At 45.1% G+C, this 9,485-nt stretch overlaps 1 protein-coding gene across 2 annotated transcripts in view; it reads right to left on the minus strand.

The window, feature by feature from the left end:
- Park7 (Parkinsonism associated deglycase) overlaps window positions 1–251 on the minus strand; it is a 14,285-nt gene extending 14,034 nt beyond the window's left edge. The window contains exon 1 of one of the 2 annotated variants that reach the window (XM_048783660.1): window positions 21–251. The gene's annotated coding sequence lies outside the window, so the exon portion shown is untranslated. The remainder of the gene's footprint in view (window positions 1–20) is intronic. The other variant, XM_015501442.2, reaches the window with a different exon arrangement.
- Between the last annotated feature and the right edge of the window lie 9,234 nt (window positions 252–9,485).

Here is a 9,485-nt window from a genome sequence, read left to right on the forward strand (position 1 = left end):
GCGACGCCTGGGCCACTCACCCCGCGGAGCGAAGGCTGCTCACCCCAGCACGCACGCGCCGCGGGCCCTCGGCGCTGCACTGCGCAGACTCGCGCCGCTCACGTCAGTGCGTCACGTCCGGCGGAGCTCGCTAGGCGAGCAGCTGGGGAGCCTGCCTTCGCACCCGGCGCCCCGCGCGGCCCGGGCCGCTCTCCGCCGCTGGGCAGGTCGCCTTCCCTCTGTGCACGCACGTCGGCCTGGCTCCTCTCTCCTTTTTCTGCCGGGACTCTTCCCGGGTTGTCCCCCTGCGCTTCGCCGCCGGTCCCGGGCGGCTCTGTCATTTCATGGGCAGTTTCTCTCCACGCTGTTAAAAGCCCTGCTGCCGCCGCCGCCGAGCCTACGGGATTAGAGGGATGCCAAGCAAAGAAGTCGATAAATACGTAGTGGGTAAAGTTTGTTTACAGGACCTAATTTTAAGTTTTTGGATATTAATGCTTTTACCACTTTCAAACCAAGATGATGAAGATGACATTCCTGTCCTCATCCAGTTCCATCGCTTTTCCCTCCAGGTGACAGCGTTGTTAGCTTCCTGTACATCCTTCTCATGCAAGCACATATATGCTGTCAGTACTGTTATTTTCCTTCTTCCTCGCATAAAAATGTTGTCCGTTGTGTACTTTGTTCTTCACTTCCCCTTACACACAGTTACATCTATTGCATGAACGTCGTGGAAATCCTTTCATATAAAAAACACCCGGCCCATGCTATGCCATCGTGGGCATATTCCAGTTTATTTGCCAGTGCCCCACTGATAACACGGGTTATTTCCAAACATTTTCTGTACAGATAGCACTGTATCGAATAACATTATACCCATGACCTACGTGTGCAAATATCACCAAGGTAAATTCCCAGCAGTGAATTTGCGCAACTCCATACAAGTACTGTATGAGTTCAAATAGTACTTAAATATGTCAGTGTTTTCAAGGTCTCCATTTAGACATTAATGGAGACCTTGAAATTATTATTAATTAATAGACATTAATGGAGACCTTGAAATTATTAATTAATAAATTAATTACATTTATTTTCAAAAAATAACATTTTATTTTTCGTTGTTAGTTTGCAAAGTGCTTTCATACATTTCACGTGCTCCTTACAGTGGTGGTGAGTTTTTTAATTACTAAAATTGTAAATAAAGTCATTTAAGCAACACTCCATACTTGTGCAAACATTTGAAACATCTTTGATCAGTTGATATTTTAAGAAGGAACTTTTGGAGTTCTGCAATGACTCCAACACTCCAACACCTTCGGCTATTGGAAGTAGGCAAAAGCTGTCCCCCTCCAGCTTTGAAAGAATGTGGGACACAGGAGTGACAGAGAGGGAAGCAAGTGGTCAGAGGGTTGTGCTTCAAGAAAGAAGGAAGGTTTTAAGTGGATGGAAGGAAACCAAAAGGCCTCAGGCTGTTGTGTTTCCATAGTAAGCTCTTCTTCCTTTTTTTTTTTTTTTTTTTTTTGGTTTTAAAAAAAATATACATTATTTTAGTTATAGATGGACATAATACCTTTATTTTATTTATTTATTTACTTTTATGTGGCACTGAGGATTGAACCCAGTGCCTCACACATGCGAGGTAAGTACTCTACCATTGAGCCACAGCCTCTCATAGTAAGCTCTTCATAAGACCTGCTGGTGGTCTGCTGCAGCAGGACACAGTGGCAACAGTAAAAATGGAAGCTGGGTAGGGTATCCCAGGCCTGTAATCCCAGTGGCTTGGGAAGCTGAGGCAGGAGGATCACGAGTTCAAAACCAGCTTCAGCAAAAAGCAAGGCGCAAAGCAACTCAGTGAGACCCTGTCTCTAAATAAAATACAAAATAGGATTGGGGATGTGGCTAAGTGGGCAAGTGCCCCTGTGTTCATTCCCTGGTCCAGTAAAAATGGAAGGGGCAGACACACAGGAGTTAAACACTCCTGAGACATCTGCATCAACAAGAATTGAAATGGATCTGAGTCAGCATTAATTTTTATCAAATTAATATATTGTACAGTTTTTAAAACTCAAATATCACTTATGATAGTATATTTTCAGAAATAGTCATTCTTTCCCCTTCTATCTGTGTGAATGTGCTTCCTTGACTTTTGGGTTTGGCCTTCTTTTTGATCAATGGATGTTAACGGATTGAAGCCTTCAAAGAACTGACCTGATCTCCAGGCCTGTGCTTTTGCACTTTTAAATTGTCATAGGAAAAGCTTTCCCCTGGGGAAGTTGCTGCTGCCCCCTCAAAGGCAGGTTTCAGAACAAACACATGTGGAACAGAATTGCCTCAGCCAATCTGCACAGCTGGCAACCTGAGGCAAAGTCACTCCAGCCAGGTGGCAAACTATGGTAGCTGGGTTTTGCTACAGAGCAGTAATTCTCAAACTTAACTCTTGTACCCTCATCCCTGTTCCCCAGAGCCAAATATATAATTCAACTCCTTGTTTATTCTGGTAATTATCTCAGAATTTAAAAATAGTATGCTAATATTTTCTTTCTCATTTACTAGCTTTAGACTATATATTGAATTTTTGGAAGGCACATCACAATTTTCATTTGACATATGTGAAGTCTGAGGTCTAGAAAGGTCCTGTAGTTTTGGTCAAATTCAGATATTCTGATGTCAATTTTCACACTCTACCCACCATATGCTGTCAGAATTAATAATGTAACACCCATGGCTCTCCATATTTCATACATATTGCTCATCACACATTTATAGCCAAAAATATTCAACCATTTACCAAAAAAGTATTACTAGTACGGGCAATGAAGACACCTCCTTGTTCAGTCCCCTATTTCCAGGTAGAACAGCCGCATCCCATCTACTACCTTTTTAACTCAACATTTGACATTTGCATTGTGGAAAGTACGAACTTTTAAAAAGTCTCCCTATTTTCAAGGAACTTAATTTCTTACAGCAGTTGCAACATTTAAGAAGATATGGTGTCCTGCCCCAGAGAGTTCTCAATCCAATAACGGAGAAGCGGCTCTGTCAGCAAGTCACCCATGGTCCTTCTCATCCTGGTTCCTGAACACTACCCCCACACACACCTGATCACCACAGCAGAAAGACTGCTCCAGTTATTTACTATCCACCCCCCATCTCAACTAAATAATACTAACTCATCCCCTACGGGTAGCCTATTACTTCTTCGATAGCACTTATCACTCCTGCGTTTTGTCTGGTCTACTGTTCCGGTCGGTCTTCCAGGAGTTCTGGGAACTCCAGGAGCGGACCTCCCGTCTGGGCCACCGCTGCACCCTCGCAGCCGCGTACAGCAGGTGCTCGGTAACCACTGCAGAGCTTCGCCCTGATTGCGCCGTACATGATTGGCACTTCTCTTTACCACCATGGATTAAGGTGATTTCAACCAACTTCTTCCTATTCTAATCCCATTTCTCACGTCTAAGTCATTGGGCGACCAGGACACAGGCCACCGGGGCTGCAAGCAGACCTCTGGGCGTCAGAGACGAGTATGTTCAAATGCAGCCAGGCCAGGTGAGGGGCGCGCCAGGGAGGTCCGGCGAATTTCCCCGGCGAGCCCCCGAAAGGTTAGGGCGGCGACGCCGGAGAAGAGTGGGCGAGCCTGACATTTGAGGCCGCGCTGGGGCGACGCGGAAATTCTGACACCAGGGTCTGTGTGTGGTCCCGAGAACAGCTCCGCCTCAGCCCACCCGGTGTGAAAAGCCCCCCGAGCGTGGGCCACGAGCGACTCCCACGACGTGCCGGGCGCCGGAAGAGGCGAGAGGGCCCGCAGTGACGTAAGGCCCTCTTCCGTGGGCCACGGCCCCGGCGGCGCTCGGGATTGGCCGAGGCAGGCCGCAGGGGCGGGGCGAGAGGGGGCGTGCCGATTGGGCGGGGCCTGCCTTGCGCCGCCGGATGAAGGCCTCCGGAAGGTCCCTTCCTTAGGGTTCCCGCGCGTGGGTTCTCGTCGCCTGGGGCTCGCGGTGCCCCCAGCTGTCCTGTGAACTTCCGGGGGCAGAGAGACCTGCAGGTGCGGGCCGCGGCCCCAGGGCGCCCGGGTTCGCGCGGCGGTGTAGCCTGACGCGCTAGCACCTCGCCGGTGGCCCTGGAAGTCTGCAGAGCCGCGTGAGAGCTGGGCTCCGCCTGGGGCGACAGCTGCCCCTCTGTTCACTCAGGGGGTTGGGAAACGCACTGCCAGGCCCGCAGGTTCTAGAACGAGAGAAAGGTCTACGGAGGGTTCCGTTAGCGTGGACGGCGGTGCCTGCCACAGGTGGTGAGGACCTAGTGAGATCCGTGTCAAACACCAGCCCCGGATGGAAACGCTGGTGCCTGCTCATTGTTTCCACTGTCCCTCCTCACTCTCAGTCTGCCTCCACGGTAATTTCAGATTCCAGTGTTTTGGAAACAGAATGATCTGGAGGCACACCAACATTTCTCTCAATAGGTAATCAGTATCCCCCCCAGACGTTCCCATATGAATCTGTCAAAACCTCTGGCTACTCCTGCCCCTGTCCCCTGACTGTATCCCCCAGGTCCCTTCCGTATCTCAAAGCCCACCTACTTCGGAGCAGTGGCTACACTGAGGGTGAGAACAGAGTGTTTTGGTGACCTTTTGCATGATTATAGGACTGCGGAGCTGCTGTCTTCGGCAGTGACTCATATTCAGGGCATTAAAATCAGCAGTGGCAATGCCAGCCACATCGTCATTCTGCCACAGTGTGGTTCAAACACTTTTCTTATCTTCCAAATTCTTCTTACTCTTCCTCCTCACTCATTTTCTCTGTTCCTGTAATATACCCGGCACTTTGCCTCCTTCATATTTCCACAGAAGTAGTTCTGTCTACCCCGAATGACTTCTGCTTCTGTGTCAGCTCTTCAGTATATTCTCCATCCTGCAAAACCTCATTATAGTGCCAGTCCCTCCAGGAAATTTCCTCTGTGTCCTCAAAGCACTTTGTCCTATAGTAATTGTGTCTGTGAGGCTGTGTGGCCTTATTTATGTAACATCTTCCTTTTTCCAACAACTGTGAAAGCTATTGGGATAGTGCCTCATCTCTATATGCCTTCCAGACAGTAAAACTCATTCAAGAAGAAGTTTTTATTGGCCTCTTTTGTGGTTTTGGCCAGGTTTACAACAGTGAACAAAGGATATCCCTTCTCATGGCACTTTTTCTCTGGGGGAAGATGGACAATAAACTCATACTCAAATAGATAAAAGTCATGTGTTGCCTAATGATGAGGTATGTTCTAAGAAATGCATTGTGAAGCAATTTTGTTGTGTAACTATCTATATTACATATACTTAAACATTATGATGACCATGAAGTCATTAAGCAATATGATTTTATTTGGGGGACCACGATGGTGTATGTGCTCTGTCATTGATCGAAATGTGATCATGCAGCTCATGACTCTATGTGCCAGGCAATAATATGTACTATGAAGGAGAGTAAAAGAGGGAAAGAGAAATAACAGGTGTGTATACACATGTGCATGCTTTTTTAGAGTGTGGCCAAAAACCACTTTTTTTTTTCCATGGAGGAAACCTGAATAAGTTGAGGGAACAAGTCATACAGAAAGTGGGGGGAGAGCCTGTTAGAAGACAGAAGAGCAAAGCACCACCCCTGCAGCAGGAGTGTTTTTGGCATGAAGAACAGCAAGGAAGTCAGGAGTGGCAGGATGCAGAGTCGGGGAAGTAAACGGGTCAGATAGTGGCAGATGTGCATCAGACATTCCATAAATACTTACTGAATTCATTGTAGCAACAAGGGGTAAAGAGTAGTAATTTATTATTTTTTAAATTTTTATTTATTTATGTTGGTGTTGGGGATTGAACTAGCATGGCTACAGGTGTGCGAAGCACGTGCTCTGCCACTGAGCTACACATCAGCTCCAGGGATAACTTAGTAATATGAAACTTGGAAATTGCTTAAGGTTGAATTTAACACCCTGTTGACTGACTCACTCTCTCTCTCTCTCTCTCTCTCTCTCTCTCTCTCTCTCGGTGTGTGTGTGTATGTGTGTGTAAAGTATTTTTTTTTTAATATTTATTTTTTAGTTGTAATCAAACACAATTATCTCTATTTTATTTATTTATGTGGTTCTGGGAATCAAACCCAGGGCCTCTCACGTGCAAGGCGAGCACTCTACCGCTGAGCCACAACCCCAGCCCCTGTAAAGTATTATTTACAACTTACATGCAAGTACATTTGAACTCTGATTTAGTGTGACAACATTTTTTTTTTTTTAGTTTTCGGTAGACACAACATCTTTATTTTATTTTATTTTATTTTATTTTTTTATTTTTTTTTTTAAAGAAAGAGTGGGAGAGAGAGAGAGAATTTTTTTTTAATATTTATTTTTCAGTTCTCGGCGGACACAACATCTTTGTTTGTATGTGGTGCTGAGGATCGAACCCCGGGCTGCATGCATGCCAGGCAAGCGCACTACGGCTTGAGCCACATCCCCAGCCCCATTTTATTTTATTTTTATGTGGTGCTGATGAGGATCAAATCCAGCGCCCTGCACATGCCAGGCGAGCGCACTACCGCTTGAGCCACATCCCCAGCCCAAGTGTGACAACATTTTAACTAAAAAACAAAAGAGCTTAATGAAAACAAATGGTTTTTGCAGTGATCATCTATTGCAATGGAAACTCAGGAAGACATAGATTTGAAGGAATAACTAGAATGATTTGTGCATGGAAGTATTTAGTAATGAAATAGTTCAGGAGGAAACAAAATATGTCCCCTAATATCTTGCTTCTTATTTGGAGGAAGAATACTTGAATGTTGACAAAAGTTAAATTTTTAAAATAATCAGATAAATTTGGATATTAATTAATTTTAATGGTACTTTCCTTCCCAAGGGTTAAGGTGAATGCTAGGGATAGATGGCCTCAAAGTCAATATACTTCAGGATAGTTTCACTTTGAGGGGATGATGTTGCTTTGCAAGTTGTCACTTGTAGCCCAAAGAATATTTTTCCCCTTGGTGGTATTTGGCAATTGTCTTCATCAGAATTCAAAGTAAAAAATAGAAAACACTTGTTTAACCTAATAGTTTTTGGCTACATGCCCTATCTATCTATCTATCTATCTATCTATCTATCTATCTATCTACTTATTGGTGGGTGGCTAGGGATTGAACCCAGGGCCTTGCCTATGGTAAATATACACTCTACTACTGAGTTATACCCCCAACCAAAAAGACTGTTTTTATGTCAGTCTAGCTCCCTCTAAGATGTGACTTCTATGAGACCATGGGCTCTGCCCTTCATCACATTTCTCAAAGGTTAAATTGACCGTAGGTTTCTTGGTAGTCATTCACGTAGATGAGATCTACTGTGGTTTCCGATTTGGCTCTCAAACCACTGAATTGACAATCTTACTCTGGGTTGCTGAGTCAACATGTATTTTTTTTTTTTTTTTGGTTCATTCACAGGAATGAGCCACTGCCAGTAGCTCCTGAGTCAGTCATCACTGTTAGCCCAATGTTAAGGTCGCTTTGGAATGAGAAGTCCTGGGATCCATCCTAGTTCCCCTTCCTTAGCTGAGGCAGCAGGGTGCAGTAGGAGGCTGCGTTCTCCTGGGGGCCAGCCTGGCTGGGCGTGATAGACAGCTCTGCTCTGAAGTCTAAGTGTTCTTGAACAAATGACTGATCCCTCCTGCCCCAGGTTCCCATCCATAAAACAGGTGCAACAGAACCTCTGTGCTCCAGAGAGGGTTGTTGTGAGGACATTAATCCTTGGCTCAGTTACTTGACCTCCCTCAGCTTCTGTCTCTCCAACATTAGCATCGTAGCAACTGTTCTTACCTGGCAGAGTGCATGAAAGGGCAGTTTAAGGATTTCAAGTATTCAGCATAACAGCTACAACGCAGCAAGCAACCCTCGACTATTAGCTATTATTAGAAAACACTTATTCATCAACACAGCAGTTGCCTTTGTTTAAACTCAGTGATGAGGGGACCAGAGCAGAGGAAAGGAGGAAACAATGACCTGAAACTGCCATCATGGTGAGGTTGGCAAGGGGAACGAAGGATGTAGACGGCCTTTCCTTAAGGTACAGTGTAAGGACCTGAAGAAATAAAGTGAAGACAGGTCACCACTTTGGAGTAAGAGCAAGTTTTCAGAACTAAAGCTGTTAAAGTGCATGAAAAGCAGTGAAGAGATTTCACACAGGGACTGTGACCTGGTGCCCACAGATGCCCATAGATCCAAATGGGAGTAGATAAAGTTTAGTGGATCTCTGAACCTGGGTGAAAAAATCCATCTTTATTTTCACTAACCTCTAACAGGAATCTAGTATTTCCTTCAGTTTTGAATGCAAAAATTCACAAAGCATAACTGAAGAAATAGTACCCATGGTTTTGCACCAAGAGAAATCCAAATTATCTCAAATATTATTTATGTTTATAATTAGTTGGAAACTATGGTGGGCATGTATTAGTGCAGAAGCTCATACAGTACCACATCACAGATTGGGGTTTTAAATATTTGATAGGTATATTTCCAGGTAATTGGCTTCCTCTATTACCTGTTTGCTTCTGAGAGGATTCCAGAGCATAGGGGCCACAAGCTGAAAGGGTCCTGGGCACAGATAGGTTACAGTCATTGGAGGCTGAGGTGTAGTGCAGTGGTAGACCGCTTGCTCGCCAGGCACAAGGTCCTGGGTTCCATCGCCAGCACCATAGGCTGGGGAGAGCCCTTGTGAGGGGGTGGGCTCTGGGGCCAGATGGCCACGTCTGAACCCCTTTTCTGCTCCTTCCTCACCATGTGACCCTGGGCAAGGTGGATACCTGGCTTCTATGTGCCCTAATTTCCAAAGAGTATTTTAAAGTGTAATTAAAGAACGTGGTTTGAAGGCTAAGGTTGTGGCTCAGAGGTCGAGTGCTCACCTCACATGTGTGAGGCACTGGGTTCTATCCTTACCACCACATAAAGTAAAATAAAGACATTGTGTCCACCTATAACTAAAAAATAAATACTAAAAAAAAAGAACTTGGGTTGAAGTATACATTCAAGAATGATTTCCCAAGGAAATAAATAAAAAGGAAAGGAAAGAGGGAGGCACATTTTAAGGCTGGAATTGGCAAATGAAGCATTCACTCACTCATTCAATAAACTTCTCTGGACTGCGACATCGATCACTGGTAGAGCGTGTGCCAGCATGCACAAGGCCTGGGTTTGGTACCCAGCACCCCCCAAAATAACCAGTGTACTGAATCCATACCAAGTGCCACTCCACACGATCTCCACACTTTTGGGGCCTAGAGCAAGAACAGAAAGGGAGCCCACAAACCATCTAAATATTTAAAAGTGGTAAATAAGCCAAAGGGGAAGTTGCTCTGTTCTCCTAATTTGATGGATAGTCTGCAAAGAACAAAATCAAAAACAGTTGTTTTTATGTGGAAAGGTTGGCAACGTCACAAAGAAGATTGAATTTAGTTTAATTACAGTTGCAGATATATCAGTGTCTAATGGGCTGACATTGTTTAG

The sequence above is a fragment of the Marmota marmota genome, unplaced genomic scaffold (genome assembly GCF_001458135.2).
Source record: "Marmota marmota marmota unplaced genomic scaffold, marMar, whole genome shotgun sequence".
Lineage (NCBI taxonomy): Eukaryota > Metazoa > Chordata > Mammalia > Rodentia > Sciuridae > Marmota > Marmota marmota.